The 23,405-nt window shown below is 30.9% G+C and overlaps 1 protein-coding gene across 3 annotated transcripts in view; it reads right to left on the bottom strand.

Moving 5' to 3' along the window:
* Nucleotides 1–23,405, bottom strand: part of LOC142319316 (suppressor of lurcher protein 1-like) — a 1,297,987-nt gene that overhangs the window by 482,715 nt on the left and 791,867 nt on the right. The window lies entirely within an intron of this gene.

The following is a 23,405-nucleotide window of genomic DNA, read 5'->3' as shown; positions in this document are numbered from 1 at the left end:
GAAATGCTTAGCAAACCTTTTGGTCCCAATTAACCCCTTCACCAAATAACTTTTTATCCTTAAACCTGAAATGTTTTGTGTTAAAAAAATCAATTTTTTAAAAGTTTTTTCCCATTTGTTTCCTTGCTCGACGTTTACATGATTCAACATTTTTAATAACAGCCACGATTTGAAATACAAATAAAGGACAGACATCATAATAAAATTTAAAAAAAATTCTTAACTTGCTTCGGTTTTTTTTTTTTTTAAACGTTTCCATGTCGTTTAGATTAATACGAATTTTAGTTGGGTTTTAATTTTTGAAAATTAAATTAAGAAAACCTCCTTGGTTTTTGGAATCTAAAATTTTATTTATTGGTGTAATTATTAACTTCAATAAGCCCGATTTGTTTCAGTGTTTTTTAACAAGGCTAAAGAAAATAAATTACGGGTACCGTGATGCTTCCTTGTCTGATAGGATGGATTTTTTTTTGTAAATAAGTAAATATTAAACAATTAAATTAAAACCTGAAACGCAGTTATACAAAAACACAGCATAAATGGAAAACGCCGATGAAGTAGGCTAAAAGCTATATAAAACCTCATTGAATATTACATTAATAATATAAATTAAAACAATAAAATTATTATGTGTCATACGCCAAATGGCATAAATAATTGAAACATGTACAGAAAACTCAAATATTTAAATCTAAACGGACGCCCCTAAGAAATCGTAAAAATATTCGATAATATCGTCTATTTGTATCTTACAAAATTTCGGAAGTTAGCTCATAGTTTAAACTTCCGACTCAGTGCCGCATAACAGACACAATCTACGAAGAAATAGTGTACAGTTAGTTGGCAGTCGCAGCGAATACAAACGGGTGCATCGATTTGAGTTATGAGATAATCATGAGCGAGTCTAATGTGCCCAATTCGCAAACGGCAAAAAATAATCTCCTCTCCGCGAACGTTAATCGCGGAGATCGTTAATCTATTCTTAACAGACGAAGTTACACGGTAGCATGGCATTCACTTTGCCACTTATCTTGGATCACCCTTTTTATAAAACAGACAAGATCATCACAAATAATACGATTAATGAAAGGAGACTGCAAACAGGCCTCATTTGCAGTACTATCAGTGCGCTCATTACCGGAAATTCCAGTTTGGCTGGGGATCCAGCAGAAGCTCCCAACTTACAGGGACCAGGATTAAGCTCACAAGTGTTACGCTGTGTCATATACAAACTGTATATCACAGACAGATTAGGATGAGCGCACGACATTGTCGGCGGGATGGCGACTGCACTGCTGATGGCATGGATCCCATGCAGCCGTGAGTTGTAGCGGCATCTCGACGATGGTTAAGCAAGTGAATGTCACGTAGGACTCGCGATGGAGCAGAGTGCGAGTAGGATGTCTAGCTGCCTCACCCTTGTAGACCACACCGCAGTTTATAATTTAACCTAAGTCTGGGGAATGAACTAAAGTATGAGTTCAGTAAGGGAATTAGGACTAAATTTCGCTGTTGCGAGCAACATTTTTGGTGGTATGATGAAATTTTTTTGGTGGAATTTGCCTGGAATTTCGAGACATTCACAGAAATCGGTTCAATAAAAATAGAACTTGGTGCGCGGTTCATGCTTCCACGAACTCAGATAGTTCAGAGGGGAACGAAGTAGGACATTCAAGATGTCCGATTCGGGCCGACAGCGAAGGCAAAAGCTGAGTTAATAAATCACCGATGTAAACGTCTACCGAGGCATTTACATCGGTGGCATCTCAACGAGGCCAGACTTATTACTATATGATCTAAAAGTCAGAGGGCGGTAGACAACTCCCGTTAAAGCCCATCAAGATTATCAAGGGAGTGGGTGTGGTAACCGGAACATCAGTAGGCGGGTGTCTTCCCCTACGGAGTCGGGATGTATATCACAGACGACAGCCAACTTCTCTGGAATACATGCCAATAATCGCTTGTAATACACTCGTGGAACCTGAACAGGCACATACGTGTAGAAATGTTGGGCTAATTATATTTAAGGCCTTATTAACAGCAAACATTTTCGCAACGAAAATGCTGGTGATGCTTGGGAGGTCAAAAATGTATATTCTACTGCCAACCACAAAAGCAAAACCAACAGAATTAACGTTTTTAGAGCCGTCCGTATAAACTATAGCATCATAACTCACGCTATTTATAATATTAAAATCTTTTTCTAGTATTATAACCGGATATGTGTACTGTTTTATTATACCGACAAACATAAAAGTAATAATTAACGAAAGAAGGCCATCAAGGAGCAAAACAAGGAAAAACATGGAGCAACAAAGAACTGGAGGTAACTTTATATTCACAGCTAGAAACGTCGCTGAGTTCTCATACCTAGTGGTGCCGTAGGTACGGGCCGTTCTTAATATGGATTAACATGCCGGTTAGAGAACACCACATTAAAGGTTGGATGATTTAGTTGCACTAATACGAACTCCATAAGATGAGATCATTTGGTTTCGTCTATTCCAAAGAGATGGCTCACCAATGTCCACTAGTAGACTTACCACAGGGCTTGAACAAATTGAACCTGTAGCATGACGAATGAGTGGATGATGGACTGCAACGAGCATTCTAAGAGCGGTGGATCGAGTGAACGAATAAGTCACCCACCCGTACTCTAAACGGAAACAGACCAGCACTCGGTAGAAGCGCAAATGCATACTCGATCAGCTCCCCAACGAGTATTAGATAAAACTCTCAGCAGTCTAGCGTCTTTAAACATTTTACCTTCAACTCCTTTAAGTATGTTACCCACGTCAGTTGTTGGTTTAACCATAATTCTAGAAATATAACCCGTGTACATGGAGTAACTGGTTGGTTGGGGAGAAAAATCACGTCATATCTGAAAAATATATTGCAAAATAAATATTTCTATAAAATTATCTAATCTTTTCGTTAACAGTTTTTTTTTAAATATGAGGCAAAAACTGGAAATAATGTTCAATATCCTCCTATGTTCAAATCCGATTGATATTAAATATTTGGTGTTAAATATTTTTTTCATCGTATTAACGCTCAATTTTCTGTGCTTAATATATAAAAAAATGATAAATGTCGAAAATTTTTCTCTCCTTTTTAAATGTGTTTAATTTTTAATCCCTTTAATACCCGTAAGAAAGTTATTTTTGAATAATTTAATTTTATCAGTCCGGAGAAATTATTCAAATTATGAACCATCGTACTATATGATATGTAATATAATTACACATCATATGTAAATTTCTATACTTTTATATGCTGTTTTTTGGGTAAAGGGGATTTTGAATCGTCGGTATTTCCAAAAAATCTATACTCAAAATTTTTCACCGATCGCTATACTATTCTTTTATAGCTATGCTGCTACATACAGCTTAGATGGGAAAGTAAAGATCTGAATTAGAAAGATAATTTATAATAATATCTATATGGAAGTATTGAATTTTATAACAGTAAGACATAAAACCAGGAAAGCCAGAAAACCAAAGGATTATGACTTCTTTAACGTGGTCGTAAAAGAACTGTTTTAAATTAGGTAATAAAATACAGAATGAAATTAAAAGATATTTAGATGCATTAATGAAGAAATAATTACCTGGTAGAATCTTATTAAAAGAAGTAATGATGGGCACAAATTAAGGGACCAGGATTAGTGTCAATGGTTCTAGAAGGAAAAATATATTATAGAAACCGTAAAGGGAGACGGGGATTTGAATTAATCCAGCAGATAATTAAGAAAGTATCAAGTAAAAAGTATAGTGATGGTAAGAGAATGGCTTAGAATGGAAGGCAATGTTGAAATGAATTAAAAACTTGAACAAAAAGCAGCTTGAAAAATTAACCTCAATATTTTAGCATCAATCAAGAAACATACTTATTTGTGAGGGGAAGATATTTGAAGCAAAATAGTGAATAGCTGCAGCAAACGCTTGGTTTTAAGTTAGAAAAATCAAAGAATTTCGCCCCTACTTTTATTTATTAAACAAAAAAATGGTGTAAAAATAGTGGTTTTATGTAATACATGAGAAAAACTAAAGGACAATCTTAAAATATATATTTCCAGTAGTTTTCAGGAAAATTATTGTAAAACTTAAGTTCTGAAAACTGCATCTTTAAGCTTTATGTAAATTAATTTTTTCAAATCGTAAATAAACAAAATTTATCTTTAAAATTTATATTGAATTTAATTTCCAAAATTCTATAGAATTTTTATTTTTATTTAAACAAAACATGGAAGAGGATACAATTACAAACAAGAAAGATCTGGCAATAAAGATGGCACCTTCTTGGATTGGTTATTATGTAGTGGAAAAATAATGATATATGAAAAAAGTTTAAAACATTAAAAAACTCGATTTTGTAAAGTTTTATTGGCTCCACCAACCCCAATATTGCCACCAAAATATATTTTTTGGTGGTCACTTCATTACCACAATACTTAGGAAGACAAAAAAAAAATTGTTTAAAAAATACGCTATAAATAAAAAAAAATAATTTTTATCGAATTTTGGTGAAGGGGGACTGCATTTAGAGGCATTTTATTTTAAATGGTAAGATAAGCATGTACTTAGGTACTGAGGTTAATATAAAGTGAGGTTCAAAATTTTGGGAAAATTGATCCCAAAAAACTATCTACCTCTCTTCTTAGGGATATCGTCGTCAAACCTTTACCAACAAATTGCCTCATATATACAAGTCTCTGACGAATTTCATCAAAATTGATTAAACCAGTCAAAAGTTATTAAGCATCAAACACACGCCAGCACACGTAAGTATGAACATTACCCTCTCACTTTTTTGTTTTTCTGGAGCCCATGAGCCATGAAACATTGAGAAGTATAAAAGAACCATACCCCTATTTTTTTTTGACTAATTAATACATTCCTTCTTGTAGCACAGTTCTAGAGCTATCGTACCAGGAAACTAAAAAAAAAAAAATAAATGAAGAAAAATAATCAACAAAATGTTGAATTAATTGATCTTAAATTTTGTAAACATTAAACAACAATTGCTAGTAACATGTATCCAACACTTTAGATAGTACTTGACAGAACTAAAGCGACTTGTGTCCAGACACACGACAACATCGGTGTTTCGTATTTATACCGGGAACAACATGTCCCGATCTCGGTCGAACCACCATACAATTGATGCAGTCTGAGCTGTTTTTATTATTACATAATTAGGCTCAAAAAGGAAAAGGCATAGAAAGAAAAAAAAAATTGTGTAACATTGTAGTTTAGGAAGCCAATTTAATTATAAAATTATTGCTTAATGGTGGAAAGTTCTTTTTGTGATTTCTTGAAAATAAATAAGTCGGATGAAGAACTCATTCACAATATGTTTCTCCACAGACTGCAAAAAGATATAGCTATTTCCGGCCGGCAATTAAATAGAACAGACTGCATTGTTTCTAATAATGAGTGATCAGAAAGACTAAGCAATACAAAAAGGGCTAAGCAATATAAAAACTTGCACTGTTTTGACTATATAGTAGTGTAATACATATCACAGTATATATCGAGGGGTGTCGCTAGCGCCCCCCCTGGCAAGTATGATATTTGACAGCGACGCTACCTCTACAGTCTTTAAAATAGAGTTTTTCGACACCTTATTTCCGAAGGTAATTCAAATTATTCAAATTAATTTTATTAAATAATAAGAATGATTTTAAAAATATGAACTGTGTTTCAGAATCCTGAATAAAATCGACAGCATTTTTTATATTTATTGAGAACTCATCAATGTCCCACAGTAACTACTGTAAAAATATTCAGACTTCAGAAGTGGTTCGACCGAGATCAGCTGATACTGATCGAAAAAGAACGACGCAACCAATTTACTTCAAATTTTAACATGCATATCTAAATTTCATTGGAACTGATGTAGTTTGGAAATTTCTGAGCCTCAAAATTTATTTAAAGGCATATATATAAATAAAACTCATCCCATCAAGTATTTTTCCCGATTAATATTTGTATTGAACACTGTTCACGCACACAATCATGCTTTTTCAAAACAGAAATTTGTTTCCGAATTTATTTTCAAAGTAAGTGATGATTATTGTTTTACAAAAAACTTAATTATGAGCAAATATGATTTTATGGTCTGCAATAATTTGTGGATTAAACTTTCATTCGATAAATTTGCTTTCTACAAAAAGTTTTTTTTTCATTTCATTATTAGGCATTTTTATTACAATGTGAAACTACATGGAACTCTATGCACAATTACATCTACTCTATGCAAAAAATGATATCAAAAAACATTTTGTCAAGCTTAAATTTCATTAGGTCATTTTCCTTCTGCAGAGTTTCATTTTTATTTCAATATAAAATAATTATTATCATCTCCAAATACATCTTCAACTTAATGCAAATAATGGAATAAAAAAATATTTTGTCAAGCTTAAACTATCATTTGATTATTTGCCTACTACATGAAGTTTCTTTTTTATTTCAATATCAGACATTTTTTCTACATACAACTCTATGTCTAAACATATCTATGTTGAGGTAATATTTTCTTCAACCCATTTATACAACGTGTTTCTAAAATGGTGGGCTGGCTATACTTTTTCGGATTCTACTTGTAAAACTAAAAAAACATATCCTTACTTGTAAAAACTTCTACTTGTATAAAATATCCTTAGGAAAAATTACAATTTTTCCTTCCTTCTCCCACGGTCCGCCATTTTGTTATTTTTATATAAAAAATTGTATCTCAAGTGGATACACGAATGACATTAATATTTGGTAAGCGTCTGGTAATAAAGTTTTAAAATTAGCAAATAATCAGGACTTAAATGCCTTCGCAAATTACAAAATGGCGGCCTTGTTTATTTTTCAATCCGTTATATCTCCATGAATATTAGTTTTATCGAAATTTATTTTATTTACTAAAATATTAGGCTTTTTTATTTTCAACAAAATGGCACTTTATTTTTGAAATCGATTAACAAATTGCCGAGTTATCGCAGAAAATTGATGTTGTAATTTTTTTCATAATTATTAAGTCTATTATTGTGAGAAAATTGGTATTTAATTTGATACTAATTTACAATAGTAGAATTATCAAAATAAAAACAATCAATATTTAATCGAATTGAACGTAAAATGAAGAATATGAAAAGAGACATAATTACAAGATTAATTTTCTTAGAATTCGTTGTAGGATAAAAACAATATATCTTGTATTAAAATGGAAATCCTATAGAAAAAATGGAATCGCCCAAGTAACCCACGTCGTTACTCGATTTATTTTCAATCGAAAACACATGGAACTTTCACCATAATTAACCACAGAAGGAGGTGGTCAGCGGAATTGAGATGTTTTGGGATGATCATGGAAAACCAATGCGTTAAAGATCCAACGAAAATTCCCAGGACAGCCACCTCGGCGTTGTTTAATATGATCGCCAACGTTTCGCTGAGCGGATAAGGTACAAAAAGAAAAAAAGAACTATTAATACTAAATACTGCAGAAGGTTATTGTAATCTTCACCATTTTGAATAAAAATCAGTTTTAAAAATTCAAAGAGATAAACAGTTAAAGTTGTTTCGTTACTTTATTTTGGTGTCTATCTTTAGTATCTGTAATATTAATGTAATATATTTATGTATGTAGAGAGAGATAGAAAGAGGGAAAGAATATTTACTGGAAGTAATTTGGAAAATAATTCTATAAATCAATCGAAGATACCGAACATAGTGATTTTTTTTAAATTATAAAACGCCTACGGAATGAAATGTAAATCAACCAACATTACCTTGTTTTTATGATATAACAACACATTAATGAAGTAAAAAAACTTAAAAAAATAGATAAAAATTGAAGTTACGTTTCCATTCAAAATATTATAAGAAAATTCAGTATAAGGTAATGAAACACGTGTTGAGCAGAGAATTAGCTCACTCAAGTAGAACGAATTTTTCAGTGTATTTTTTAACTCGCCGTCTGCGAACGGATCGCTTTGTATGAAAAATTATTCAACAGGATTTAAATAAATCTTTTTGCTACATTTCATCAACAGCAGATGTATCGAAATTATTTACAGTTGAAAAGTTTCTCGCAATGTTATTTTTTTCATATCAATCCAAGAATATTTATTTGAATGTTGAAAAAGAAACGCTGTTGTTAAACAAAACACATCAATAAAAACCTATTCTTAATTATCTTATTATACTTCTTGATATTTTATAAATCTCCATATTAAATTTCATGATCAGCGAAATTTAATATGATGTTTATAAAATATCTTGCCACCAAATTTTTCTTACAAAAAACACGAGTATTTATTTAAAACTTAATCCTTTCACTTACTTTAATTTTATTATTTAGTTGATTATTAATAAATCAGAAAAGTAAGCACTAATATTAAGCACAATACTGATTTTTTCATTAAAATGATTATAAAGTTAACGAAGAGCGTATTCAAAACTTATAATTACTCTACATAACAACGACTGAATAAACATTACTACTTAAGTTTTACTTGAAACACGCCCACCCGTTTTAAATAAGCAATTTTAACAGGTTAACTGTCATGAGGCATGAAATGATGTCTAGGCCAATTATCCATTATTGCTATAAGACATCATTTGATGTCTCAGTTTCGCAATCCAATACTGCTATGAGGCACCAAATGATGTCTCATAGCAGTATGAGACATCAAATGATGCCTCAGTGTAATGTCATACTTATGATGCAATGTTAGTGTTTATTTAAAAAAAAATTTTTTGTATAAAAGTAAATATTTAAAGATAAAATTCTGTTTATGTTATGTAGCACAGAAAATTTTCTTTAAATTTAAAATTAAAGATAGTTTTTTGAAAATCATCAAATAAAAGCAAAATAAACATAATTGAAAAGTTTGTAATACAATGTGAATTAATTTTAGCTGTTTACTGATATAGTTTAGTTAGATTTTGATATCAAGCACTCTTAAAATATTAAATTCAAATTTTGCTTTCCGAATCTCAATTCAAATAATAATTATCAATAAAATGTGATTTTATTTCAGAAGATAATTGCTTTTAGCAATTTACTTCAAAAAAAGTATAGCAATCAATAAAAATAGTATTTCTGTAGTAGTAGAATTAAAAATAAATACAATCAGTAGTTAGTAAAAGATATCTTTTACTTAGTAATCTTTAATTCAATAAAAAAAAATAATTTTTAACATCTTTTAATTCAATTAAAATATGTTAAAAGAGACATTAATTGGCGTCTCGTTATCCGCGGTTGCTATGAGACACAAGTGTGTTTCAATTTTATTTTTGAATATTTCAAGAAGTGAAGTTGCAAAGTGAACTGGAATCAAAAATTAGTAATATGGTAACAATACTTTTATTGAAATTAAAAAACAAAATTACAGCACTGGTGTGGATATTTTTAGCAAAATAAGTCTTGGAAATGTTGCATTTTTCAGTGTGGCAGTCAACCTATATAAGTTTCTGATATATAATAATTTGTACAGTACTAATTAAGATAATGATTAATTTTACATTAAACAACGTATGGAATTCAAATGATATTTGACTTATTACATTTATTAATTTTGCGCTAATGTTTTGTTGTTATTGAATATATTTAAAATTTTTTATATTTTAGTAGACCGTTTAGCTTGGAAGGGTTTTACATTTTCGTTTTTAATTTTTTAATAAGTATTAGTGACTGTTACAATTATGTTACGTTTGTATAGAAATAACTTTCTATTATCATCGTAAATAATATAAAAGAAAAATTTGTTGCAAACATTTGTTATGACTTACCATGGTTGCCCCAAACATATCTATGCTGCTACAAAAATCATTCAGATCTCAATCAATAAAGTATGGATTAACGGTTTTTTCTCTATATTCTGTTTTACTTGTTTTTTATTGTCTGTAGTAGTAATTTTCACAGCTAATTTATATGTTTCATTCCATTAACTAATAAAACTTTTATTTATTATTTTATTTTAATTAATATGATTAAGATCTTCACTAGTGTGTAAGGTTCATGGCTCTCACCTTAGGAATCCGGATCATCTACTTCTTCATTACTTTCTAATTCTCCATAGCCCTTCTTCATCCTGTATATTTTGTTGTAAACTCCATATTTCTGACGGAACTAGAATATGCAAACAATTTCTTGAATTTACTAGAGAAATTATTTGATTTTTGTGATACAAAAATAGTAGCCTCTCAAATGATCTTAGTCTCCAAAACATAAGAGCGGCAAAAGGCATGTGTAACGACTTCCCAGTAAGCCAGCTGCTTAGTAAAGTTACACAAAGATTGCAGAAAATATGATGGAACTAAAACGTATTAATCACCTATTTTACGCCCAAAAAAGAGTTGATATGATTTTTTTAACCGAAGGAGTAATATATCTCCTTTGAGATTTGAAAATTAATTCATGCCAAAAATTGTTAGGATGATTTATACTACAAGACATTTTTATATAAATTACTAACAAAACACAAAAAAATTGGGACAAAACAAAAAACAAACTCGCATCAAAGCTAGAAAAAACTGATTCTTTCTTCTATTATTATTATTATAAAAATGACTATTTAAATTATGAAGTCACTATTAAAGGCTATTAATTAAATCATTTAGGGATGTAGGATGTAGAGGGTATACTGAAATGAAACGACTAGCACTAGATAGGGAATCTTGGATAGCTGCATCAAACCAGTCAAATGACTGAAGACAAAAAAAAAAATAAATCATATTAATGTAATAAAGCTATTTTTCTTTGAAGAAATGAGTCATAGTAAACAGTTAGTATCGATGAAATACCATATTAATCACAATGATCACTTCTCCAAATTATTCCACTCTCAACCATTCATAAAAATCTTGACACATTTATATTTCATGATTAATATAAACATTAACTCAGAACAAATCTTTGTAAGTGTTTTGCCTAAAAGGAGAAATTAATTTGTTTTAACAATTTTCGTATTTTACGAGTGACAATTACAAAAAAATTGAAGCCCCCGAAGACACACTTTGAGGATGTATTAGGATTTACCGTTAAATAGCTTTGCCTTCGAAACAGAACTCTTGTGGGCCACTGTTGAATGTATATTTAATTACTACCTTGTACGAAGTAAAGCAAGTATTGTGATCGCGAAACATTTTAACTTTCATATTTCAACAGAACTATCCATTTGACCGTCCCTGAATATATTTTGACTAGTTTCAGCTTGACGTCTGAACGTACGTATGTATGTATGTGCGTATGTATCTTGCAAAATTCAAAAACGATTAGTACTAGGATGTTGAAAGTTTGGATTTAGCACTGCTGTAACATCTAATTGTGCACTTCTCTTTTGGGTTGCAATCGTAATTAAAATTAAAATTTTAATTAATGAAATATTTGGATCTTTAAGGGAAGATACATCGGTTTGAATAAAACTTCAACTCCTTTGTTTTTTAACTTTTCTTTTTTTAATTTAAATATATTGATTTAATAATTACTAACCCGTGATTGTAAAAATGAAAATATTTAAATAATAATTCAATAGTCGTAGAATTTAAGTCTTACTCCCCCAGGATTTCAACCTTAACCCTAAAATCAGCCAATAAATTCTACACCATAATAAATGTCCATGCTCCCACCAATGACAAAAACAATCTTAAAAAAGATAGAGAAGAGATGGGCAAATTCTGGGAACTTCTTGACCAAACTGCAAACAACATAAATAAGACCCACACGAAGATTTTAATAGGGGACTTTAATGCCCAACTTGGTAAAGAACGAAGATATCGTGATATTATCGGAAAATGGCCTGCCCAAAAGAAAACTAACAAGAACGGCCAAAGGCTTGTCGAATTTTGCAGAAACCATAATATGATCTCAAAATCCACCTATTTTATGAGAAAACCAAACAAATTGAAGACTTGGAAACACCCAGATTGGAAAAAAGGAGAATGGCAACTGGATCATGTTTGCATGGACCGGAATTATCACAAGGAGATTTATAATGTAAAAGTCTTGAGAGGAACAGATACTGGATCGGACCATTACTTAATTAAAGTTAAAATAAAATTCACCCCGCATAAAGAGAAAAAATCCCAACCTAAAAACAAAAGAGCTTATGATCCACATAAATTAATAAACAATGCCATCTTTGAAGAAACAACAAAAAAAATCAAATTAACTAATAATTTAAAAGAACTGACATCCCAACTGAAAGAAATAGCTGAAGAACTAGCCCCTATAAACCCAAGAAAAAAACACCAATGGTGGAATGAAGAATGTGACAAAGCAGTCAAAGACCGACACAGGGCTTGGATCATCCACCTAACCCAGAAAACTGAAGAATCTAACCATGAATTCACCAAACAAAGGAAAATAACTCAGAAAATTATAAGAGGAACCAAACGACAAGCCCAAAAAAACTTGATTCAGCAAATAGAAGAAAGTTCCAAGAAAACTAATTTCCGAGACTATTATAAAATTTTTGGTCAGGCTCTTCAAAGATACGAACCACCCACCCTTATGCTGAGAGGAAAAAAAGGAAATATGGCCCACACCAATAAAGAAAATTCTGAAATTTTGGCAGAAACCTTCAATAGACTCCTCAACTGTGACGACCCCCCAGAGGTTTTTGAGATTGACACTGAAACTCCAGTTAAAACTTCACCGGTAAATATCAACCCGCCAACAATTCAAGAAGTTCTCGCAGCCTTAAATGAAATAAAAAACTACAAAGCAAGCGGAGAAGACCAGCTTTTCGCAGAACTCTGGAAACACTCATCAGTTTATTCAGTCAAAACTTCCCTACATCTATGCCTCGTGAAAATATGGAACGAAGAAAAACTTCCAGAACACTGGACCACAGCCCTCATTCATCCATTACATAAAAAAGGGGATAAAACTAATCCGGAAAACTACAGAGGCATATCTCTCCTGGATTGCACATACAAAATCCTGTCGAGAATCATATACAACCGATGCAAAGACCAACTTGAACTGGAACTTGGGGAATACCAAGGGGGATTTAGGCCATGGAGAGGTTGCCCGGAGCAAATAATATCCCTAAAACTTATGATGGACTTATATAAAAGACGGAAAAAACAACTAATAATCACCTTCGTCGACTTTAAAAGGGCCTATGATTGTATACACCGACCATCCATGCTGAATATTCTGAGAAACCTGGGCCTTCACCCTAAACTCGTAAACATGATAAAATTAACTTTAACCAATACCCAGTCCAGAGTGAAATTCAGAGCTGAACTCTCTCAACCCTTCTACATAAAAACTGGGTTGAGGCAAGGAGACGGCCTCTCACCACTCCTTTTTAACTGCGCCCTCGAATTTGTCATGAGAAAATGGTATGAAATAAATCCCAAAAATATAAAAATGGGTACTAAGAAAAACTACATCACACTAAATTGCCTAGGATTTGCAGATGACCTCGCTCTTTTAGCAAATAATATTCAAGAAACCAAAACACAAATCATGAGCCTTCAAAACCTAGCACAAAAGATAGGCCTTCATATCTCTTTCGAAAAAACTGAACTAATGGCCATAGATCCTCTGGTAATAGAGCACATTACGGTAAACAATCAGAAAATTAAAATAGTAAAACAATTTAAATATCTAGGGGAAATAATAACTTATAATTTAAATGAAAAAGTGACATGGCAAAACAGGACAAATAAAATGATTAAATCCCAAAAATTAATTTGGTCAACATATAACAAAAAATGCCTTTCTGCTAAAACAAAACTTAAACATTATAAAACTGTAGTACAGCCAGAAGTCACTTACGGAAGCGAGACCCTTTTCAAAATCACTCAGAAAAACCGAATTGAAAAAATTCTGAAAATAGAGAGGAGAATTGTCAGAACGTGTATCAATAAAAAACACCAAAAAGAAGGCCAATGGTGGATTGTGCCAAATGAGGTGGTGTATCGAGAAATAGAGCCTGTTACTGATACTATGCGGAAAAAAAGAATCTCTTTCTTTGGTCATCTCATAAGGACACCGGAAACAAGACTGTCAAGAAATATCATTGAAAAGCTCTGGTTCCAAAAGCTAGAAGTAGGATGGATCAAAGAAATTAGAGAAGATATGAAAGAATTGGGAATTTCCCTGACCGACCTACAGAATAAAACTAGAAAAATTACAAAGCTAAAAGATAAAAGCATTAGATTTAAACAAAAGACAGACAAACGACAAAATACAACGAAGAGGGTGTTTACGGATGAAGAAAAGAAAGCAAGATCTGAACGGATGAAGAAATACTGGGCAGCTCGAAAGAGTAAAATAACACGCTTTTCTCAGAAAAGATCCAACTAAAATTGACTTAAGTGGTCCCATGTTGGCCGTAAAAGCATAATAATAATAATAATAATAATAATAATAATAATAATAATCCAATAATAAAAAAAAATGAAAAAAATTATTAGTGAAAAAAAATTATACGTACTTTTAACTATGTGTAAATTTAATTTAATAGGCATTACATATGTGTATAATATTTGTATATATATAATGTATAATATATTTGGTGAAACATCTGATTATATTATATTAATCGAAAATTATATTTTAGAATCGCATTATTTTTGGATTTTCTACTTTAATTTTTGTTTAATTTTATTTAATTATTCTGGAATTTCTGTTTAATTTCTTCTACATCAAAGTTAACACAGAGTGAAAAATAGACCCTCACAAGAACAACATATACACCGAGGGATACATGCCCGTTCTTTAATAAATTCTTTTATTTTAGTTCAATACTCCTCTGATATTGTCGGACAATATTCTCCCTAAGTCGGAGTTGATCATTTCGTTTATTTGTTTTTGTTGCCAGTCATTTAATCGCAAGAAAGTCGAATTAATTTAATTGGTTTAATATAATTCTTCTGATCTTAATTTGTATACACTTTCTCTATTTTTCAAATGTTCTCTCTTATATTCATCATCCTCTCTTAATCTTTTTATTCTTTTGTTGTTCTTAACATTTTCTTCCTCTTTGTATTTATCATCTTCTTTTAATCTTTTTATTCTTTCCTTGGTCTTAACGTTTTCTTCCTCTTTATATTTATCATCCATCTTATTTTAATGCTTTTATTCTATCTTTGTTTGCAACATTTTCTTCTGTTTATTTATTTCTTTGGTTTGCAACATTTTCTTCCTTCTTATTTTTTCTTTGATTTTAACAATTTCTTCCTCTTTATTTTGAGATATATTTCTTCGTTATTTTACGTTTCCTGTATGATTGTTTTTTTTTTCACTTTTGATTATTCACTAAATAATCCAGTATTAAAAATTGAATGCATTACACCGTTAGGTCGAAATTAACTTTTGTAACCAGTATACAGTTCACTAAACGAAATAGTTTAATAATTATTACCCTTTGTTTATACGACACACCAGAAATCTAAAACTTTTGTTAATCAGCAACTCACGAAGATAGAATAATACTGATTAAGTAACACGAGTAATAACGTGACTTTTACTCTATCCTAATATTTCATGTAAAATTTTTGAATTAATAATTGTATAAATAGTTGATGTTAATAAAAACTAATATTTTAGCAATTATGTAACTGTTCATTTTATTCAAGAATTAGAGGATCGTATTTCACTTTCAAATGAAATAAGTTTAATAAGATGTCTTGTAGTATCAACATCAGATTTTTTAAAAAGTAAGTGTAACAATGATTTAAAAATATATATAAATTAAAATGCCGATCTCTATGGCGGAGTGGTAACATCTCGGTTTTTCATCCGGAGGTCCCGGGTTTGAATCCCGGTCTGGCATGGCATTTTTAATAAACTACGAAATTCCATTTCTATATCCCCAACAGTTTATTTGTATGGCAGTATACATATTGCTAAATATGATAATACTTCTATTCACACCCATAGCGTACGGCATGAATATCATGTTTTAATAAAATTATATAACAAATCAGTTTTGCATACCAAAATAATTTTCAAATTTGTTTTGTCCATTTTAAGATAAAAAAAAAAAAAAAAAATGTTACATATACTGTTAATATCAAAAAATTTATGATTTCAAAACAAAGGTGAAGATATGGGAAAACTGTGAAAATCTGAAAAAGAAATCAGTATAAAAATCTGTAATTTTTCTTTCAATGTTTGACTCTGTCTGATGGTTATAAATTTATCTTATAAAACAATGAGAAAAGAAAAATCGGTTAAATGTCAGAAAAATATTAATTTTTAAAAACATAATTTTATATATACATAAAATTGATTATTTTAAGCAACATTTATTACTCACACATATAATTAGAAGGGTAAGACGACCATTCTGTGTTGTGGTTACAGAAAATATTTTAATTAGTAGTATTAATGAAACCGATTTTTGAACAAAATAAAAACTCCAAATTGTTCTTCATTGTTGCAAAGAAATTAATAGAGGTCGCATAATTTTTGTGAAAGGGGTTTGGTTATATTTTTCTACAAAAAAGAACATTACAGCCATCTTTCCTTCTGCTCAATTTAAATCATTTACGCTCAGTAAGTTCAATAAAGCTTTATAAAAATTATTTACGTTCTTCGCATTTTCTTTGATAAGATTTCTTTCTTTTTGTCATCTAAAAAAAATAATAATTAAAACTCCAGTACCCTTAAAAAAGTGTTGTAACCTGTTATTAGACTGCCAGAAGCTAAATATTGATTTTGCGCATATTTTGCACTAAAACACAAAGTATGTTAGGTGTAATTTATTAATGTAGTTATAAAATTATTAGGATAGTTGCTGTTTACCTTCAATGGATCTAAAACGTCTATGTGCGTTTCATTATGTTCAAAGCAGAGCTGTATACGCCTCCATGTTCGGTTCTTTAACTGCAACGACTGTTGGTGATCATTCCAAATGCTGACCGAACAGCGTCTTCGAGCTGCTCGTTGACGTATCTGCGTTTCCCGATCTCTTCTTTTACAAAATCCCAGGTGTCAGGTCTGGTGAGGTCAGAGCTTCAACGAAGGCAATAGTGTCGGCAACTCTTCTGACCCACGTCCGATCCAGCAATTCGTAAAAATTTCATTGAGCCGTCTGCGGACATTCAAAGAAAAACTGCTGAAACACCGTCTTTCTGAATCTTAGTGATGTCGGCGATCCCTTTTGACGTTAATTCTAGAAGCAATCACTTGTCGGTCATTTTCAGATAACTGTGCCATTGAAGAAAAAAACCAAGGAGATGTTCAGCTGTCATTTCAGCCTAAATCATAACATAAGACGGATGTATTCGATTTTCTCCAAAAAAGTGAGTATTTTCTCTCACTCAGAAATAAAGATTTCGGTTACGAGAGCTTCGATATGTCGCACACACGTCTGTGAACATGCCTTTTTTTATCGTTTGCTCACGGAAAGCGTTGAAGCAGTGGGTGATATGCATAAAGGCGTCGATCAAGGTCATTCTGACTCAACTCATTACCTATGGCTGGACGAAAATATATCCCTTTCAAGTCCTTCCACATACAGTCTCGAATTATCAATCTTGGAATACCTGATATCTGCAGAATGTTTGCGCGTTGATTTCATCGGTGATCGTTGAATCGATTCTTCTATAGCAGCACACATCTCAGCTCGAGTTCTCGTTCTCCAACTGCGTGGCGATATCAAGAACACTTTCCGTTGCAAAAGCCTTCTCTCACGTCAGTAACATTTTCGGTGATGGTGACGATTTCCTAAAACGCACAAAGAGTTCATGCATAATGTTTTCCAATGTTACATGTGCTGACGTTCATGAACCCACACACAAGCTGTCAGATGCTCTTCGACAGTGAACGTACTTTTTATCCGCCATCATTCCACATTCGACAACGACTAAGTTCATACCACCACAAATGAACACACCGGACGATACCCATCATGGCTTATCCTCCCCAAGTTTTTCAGCAGCAATGAGAGATGACATCGGTGAGAATTGGCAGCAGTATAACCAGACTAAATTAGATTTATTACAGTTGAGGGGGAGTTCCCACCCATATTATACATTTTCAATTTCTAGACTTAATTAAAAAAAAATTAATTTCATCCAAAAATCCATAGCTCTTAATATAATAAATTGATAATTGCAACGAATATTCGGTAAGAACAGTATTATCTCCAGAAGAATTAAAACGTATGTTTAATCCAAGTGCCATTAAGTGTTAAAACTATACGAGTAAGAAAATAATGATGTAAAAAAGACTAAATTGCGTAATTGAACTGCTACACTGTTGAAGAAAATAGAATTTAATTTATCTTAAGAAAGAATTTACATTCATAAAAACGGTATATTTTAGTTAACTTTATTTTAAAAGATTTCCTTGATGCAATATATTATTTTTTTAAATTTAATTAATTATGTCTGAATAACTTAATTTTCAAATTAAAATGCCAGTAAAGGTGAAGCAAGTGGATACTTAATTAAACACAGTATTATATTTTACTTTTGAAAACAAAACATTAAATGGAATACACGGGATTAAAATAAATATTGATCAGCTGTTAATACTGCCAATTTTTTTTTTTTTTTTTCTTTCTTGGTTTAACCTCCGAGTCCCCAGTTAAGCATTACTTCAGAGGATGAGATGAATGATTTGTAGCGTGTGTGAAAAATGCCATGCCTGACCGGGAAATACTGCCAAGTAATGAAATTAAAATTTCACGATTTATTTTTTTTCAAAACTATTACTAAATAATGAATTTTTGTTTCTTAATATTTAATTAATGCTATTAAATTATCGACTTACTTAATTCTTCTTTTTTGTTTGTTTAATTTTAATAATTTATTTTGTTACCAGATATTACTCAACAACATTATTCAACTCAAAAATCATAGCCTGGTTTGTGTTACAATTATAGAGCATTATAAAGCGTCAAGCCTATTCTAGATACGATTCTGAACATTTTAGACTGAGTTAGCGAATTTACTAGGGCGCCACAGAATGTGGAATTTTTCTATTGGTATATCAAAATTATTATATTAATTTTTTTTTACAATAATCTTCGCACCGCTTAACAAATTCGGAATTCAAAAAACCATAAAAGGGTTTTTAAATATTTATCTAAAGAGTATTTGCAATCCAAAATCTACTGAATACCTCATTTAGTATAGTCGGGATTGGGAAATATTACAATAATTAATCAAAATATTTTTTACCTATCTTGACTCCCTTTAAAAGTAAAATTTCAAAAATCAAGAAATTGATTTTTAAATATTCACATGAAGTTTACACTCAAAAACATCAAGCTGATATCTTCATTTCTTACGGAAAAAAAAATTTCATTGTTACTCCATTTTACCCCTAGGAACTCGGAATTTCCAGAAATCCTTTCTTCGTGCGCAGTTACACCGTATGAAGAACATATATACAAATTTCCATCAATTTATCTTCAGTAGTTTTTACTTGACGTTTATTATAAATCACTCACGTATGTTGTCTTCAATTTCAATAAGACCTCTAAAATATTTCTACTGAAAAATATCTTGGGAGGGGAAAATTTAGCGGTTCACCGCCTAGAGGCCCGAATGAGAAGTTCAGCACCGTAACGGATTACTCATCATTTACACCTTTTAATAAATATTTTTTTGTTAGTTACTTCAATTAATATAAAAATAAATAATTTTATAGCACTTATAGAATAGAGTGATTAAATAAATTTTTATTCGTAACAAAGATTAATAAATGGTGAACAATAGGATTTAATATTTAGCGAAGACAATGTACTTTGTCAATGTACGAGTACCTATGTTCGAGTTGTGTATGGTTTTAGAAGGATTTAGTAATATTAAATTGATTTAAGTTGATTAATAAGATAAGGATGCATTTTAAAACAAAGTAGTAGAAGATTCAGTATTTACTCTTACGAAATAATATGAAGAATCAAACAATAAATCAAATATACATTTGTGTATTTTACGTTGGATTGGAACGGAATGGCGTTAGGCTTGACAGGTAATAAGGGAAGGAAATGTTAGATAAGCATTGTGAATGACGCACTCTGTAATTGCTCTGTCTAGTAGAATTTAACATAAATGTTATCATTGTAATTCTTGGGTAACTAACTTGCTTGAATTTCCTCAATTTATACTCCAGTAATCTCAAATAAGATTTGATTAAATTTATCTGTTTTACTGTATACAGTTTGCGTATTATTAAAATAAAATTTAACAAAAGTTCAAGGATACTGATGTATAATCAGACACAAACTAGCATTTCACTAGTAAATACTAACAATCTAAATTTTCATATCAGTGTTAATGCTATTATAAAAAATTATCTTTTATCTGAAAAATTTGGTGGTAATAAAAGTTGATACTTAAATTTTGAAAATAAAAATTATAAAATCAAATGAAGTTATAGTTTTAAGCTAAACGTATAAAATCTTATACAACTTCCAATAAAAAAAGTTTTAACAAGTTTTTTGAAAACGTGCTTTTCTATAAAAACTGAAAAGCTAAAAAAAAAAAATTTTTAAACACCGTACTAAAAAGTAAAAAAAATATTTTCAAAAGTAAAGCACTACTGAAAAATTAAATTTAGCATACGAAATAATTCAATTCATTTCGAAAAAAAATTATCCAAGCAATGGATTACCCAGTAAACATAAATATAAGATAATTTAGTTTTCAACAAAATAATATGTATAAGTTGTCTACTTTCTCTAGAACACAATGAAAAGCATGAAGCGCGACCACAGTTCTATTTTGCACCTTAACTTTATTTCATCCAAAGAGATTTACTAAATATTGTATACTGAAGTTATCATTTCAACTCTGCATCAAAACCTTTGTCATATTTAAAGAATTTTTGTAGTTATTGAATACGAAAGCGCGCCCCATGCATTTCATTGTGGTCTTGCAAGAAATAGACAACTTTATACATCTTACTTTATTAAAAACAAAATTATCTTCTATTTATGTTTATTGGGTAATCCATTGTTTGAATCATTTTTTTCCTCGAACTGAATTGAACAGAATTATTTCATATGCTAAATTTATTTTTTCAATAGTCTTTTACATTTGAAAATATTAATTTTTATTTTTTAGTACGATGTTAAAATATTGAATTTTTTTCGATTTTATGTTTTTATAGAAAAACATGTTTTAAAAAAAAGTTAAAAAACAATTATTTTGTTTCTACTGAAAAAAGTCAGTATCACATATGCCTCTTCATTCTACAAACTGAACTGAATGACAATTATCCTGCCTTCCAGTAATAGCAGAATTGTCATGTATTAAACGTAGAAAAATGCTGATTCCTATCATAAAGTCTGAAATAAGAATAAAAATGAATTTAATTTTCTTGAGTTCATTAATTCCGTAAGGAAATAGATCCCCAAAACACAAATATAAATTTAGATAAATCATCCGTATAAAGAAGTATAAATCATTCAAACGATGAATCTTTCGTGCATACCTACCTACTGCGCATGTGTGCCAAAACGTAACCGTGGAACGAAAGTGAGTTAAAGAAAACCATACAAAAATATGATGAACTATAAATAGGAAAATAATACTACCAATGATAAAAATATGCGTTTATATTGTTTCACAGAATAATATTTTTGAAATTATAAATAAAAGTAAGCAAGACGAAATTAAATAGGTTTTAATCATCTTCAAGTAATTTTATTAAAAGAAAATCTTTGTATAAGTCTGACCTATTTTTCTTTTTCAATCAAAATATTCAAAGACTGATGCTGGGAGTACAGATTTATTTCATCCGGTTGGATGTTTGGATGTGGCAATAACAAACGATTTAAAACTTTTATTTATCTTATGGTTGTTCATTTTTTCAAAGATTTTGGATCATTTAAATGGTGTTTTTCATTTAGAAATTGTATATGGTTTTTGTATTTCGATGTCTTTCAATGGTTACGTCATTTTTTGTAATGTTAAAATTCTGATATTTTTGTGATTTTCATGAAAATATCACTTGATTCATTACGGTAATTGGTGAAAGTGAATTCAATAGTGAAGTGTTTTGATGGATTTGGATTGAATGCTTTTGATGGTTATGGTTTTGAATTGCTTGTTGCTTGTTCGTACTACGTAGAGATTTTGGTAATTAGAGCAGTCAAATTTATATGAAATCTGATTATTTGTGTGAGTATTACTTAAAAATATTTAATTGTTATTTGTGGTTCGGTTAGAAGTACTGTAATTACTTTTATTTTGGTGATAGTTTCGCAAGAGTTCTTCTGTAATTGTTCTGCAGCCTTAAAATTTAATTAAACGTTTTATTGGAACTACGGTATATACTGTTATACGCGTAGATAGAAGATCAGCCTGGATAGCTAGGAACCTGCCTGTGTGCCTTTATTTTGCCAAGATAGGAGTTTTGGCGTCAACCTCCGGTTAGCTGAGATATTCACTGGATGAGGGGAGAACTCTCTGATAAAGGTGCGATGTTGGAGGGTGTAGGCATTGACCTCGCTCCCGAAAGCGGACCAGAGCAGAGAGAGATAAGTTATGAAAGAGAGATAAGTTATGAGAGAGATAAAAGTTTAATTAGTCTTATTAAACTTTTGAAGTTTTTTCTTGATTTTTAGTAAATCAAAAGGACCTTGAGTAAATTGAATTATAGGAGAAAATTGTCGTTGTCGCGATAAGCACTTGTTTTGTTGTTATGAAGGTAGTATTTTTGGTGTTTAAAGACTCAGTCAAGTAATGATCGGAGTGCACAGTCTAATTCATGTTAAATGTAGGAAGAAGTTTTGTGTGAAACCTTCAGTATTAGAGGAAGGCGCGGGAATCGCGCTTCGGAAATCGTTTAATTTTACAGTTGAGGAATTTAAGTTATGGTAGGTGGTGATGATTGGAAGAGGCCGTACGAAGGCAGTATCAGGTTGTGTAAATACACTGATGGAAGTGTCTCCCAAGACATTTGCATCGATGGTATCCTGACAGAGGCCAAACTGATGACCATGTTGTATTTTCAAGTTCAGAGGGTCGACTTTCAATAATGCTCATCATGGATTGAAACAGACGGGTGGAAGACTTGGATTGAAAGGATGGGTGAAGGACTTGGATCATACGGAGGGTGTCTTCTCTTAATGGGGACCATGATGTAACTATTCTATCCTACATTACACTAAAGCATAATTAAATGCTGTAGTAGATTTAATAACAGCCTTATTTATTTATATACAATGATACATTAGGATATCAAAATTTAAACTTTCACTCCAAAATAATAACAATGCGTCTATACTATACTCACTACACAACTAGGAAATCAGATACACAGTTACGCTTAACTCTGAATCTGATTTAGGAAGAAAGAGAGCGAGAAATTATCTGTGATCACTGTGAAGGGGAAAAGCATATATGTAATTGAACATAAACTTTATGTTGCTATATTAAAAAACTCACTGGAAAATATTGTTTCTCTAAACAGAAAAACCCGAGGTG

Source organism: Lycorma delicatula, chromosome 1 (genome assembly GCF_047948215.1).
Source record: "Lycorma delicatula isolate Av1 chromosome 1, ASM4794821v1, whole genome shotgun sequence".
In the NCBI taxonomy this organism is placed as follows: Eukaryota; Metazoa; Arthropoda; class Insecta; order Hemiptera; family Fulgoridae; genus Lycorma; species Lycorma delicatula.
This window is presented reverse-complemented; position numbering and strand designations above follow the sequence as displayed.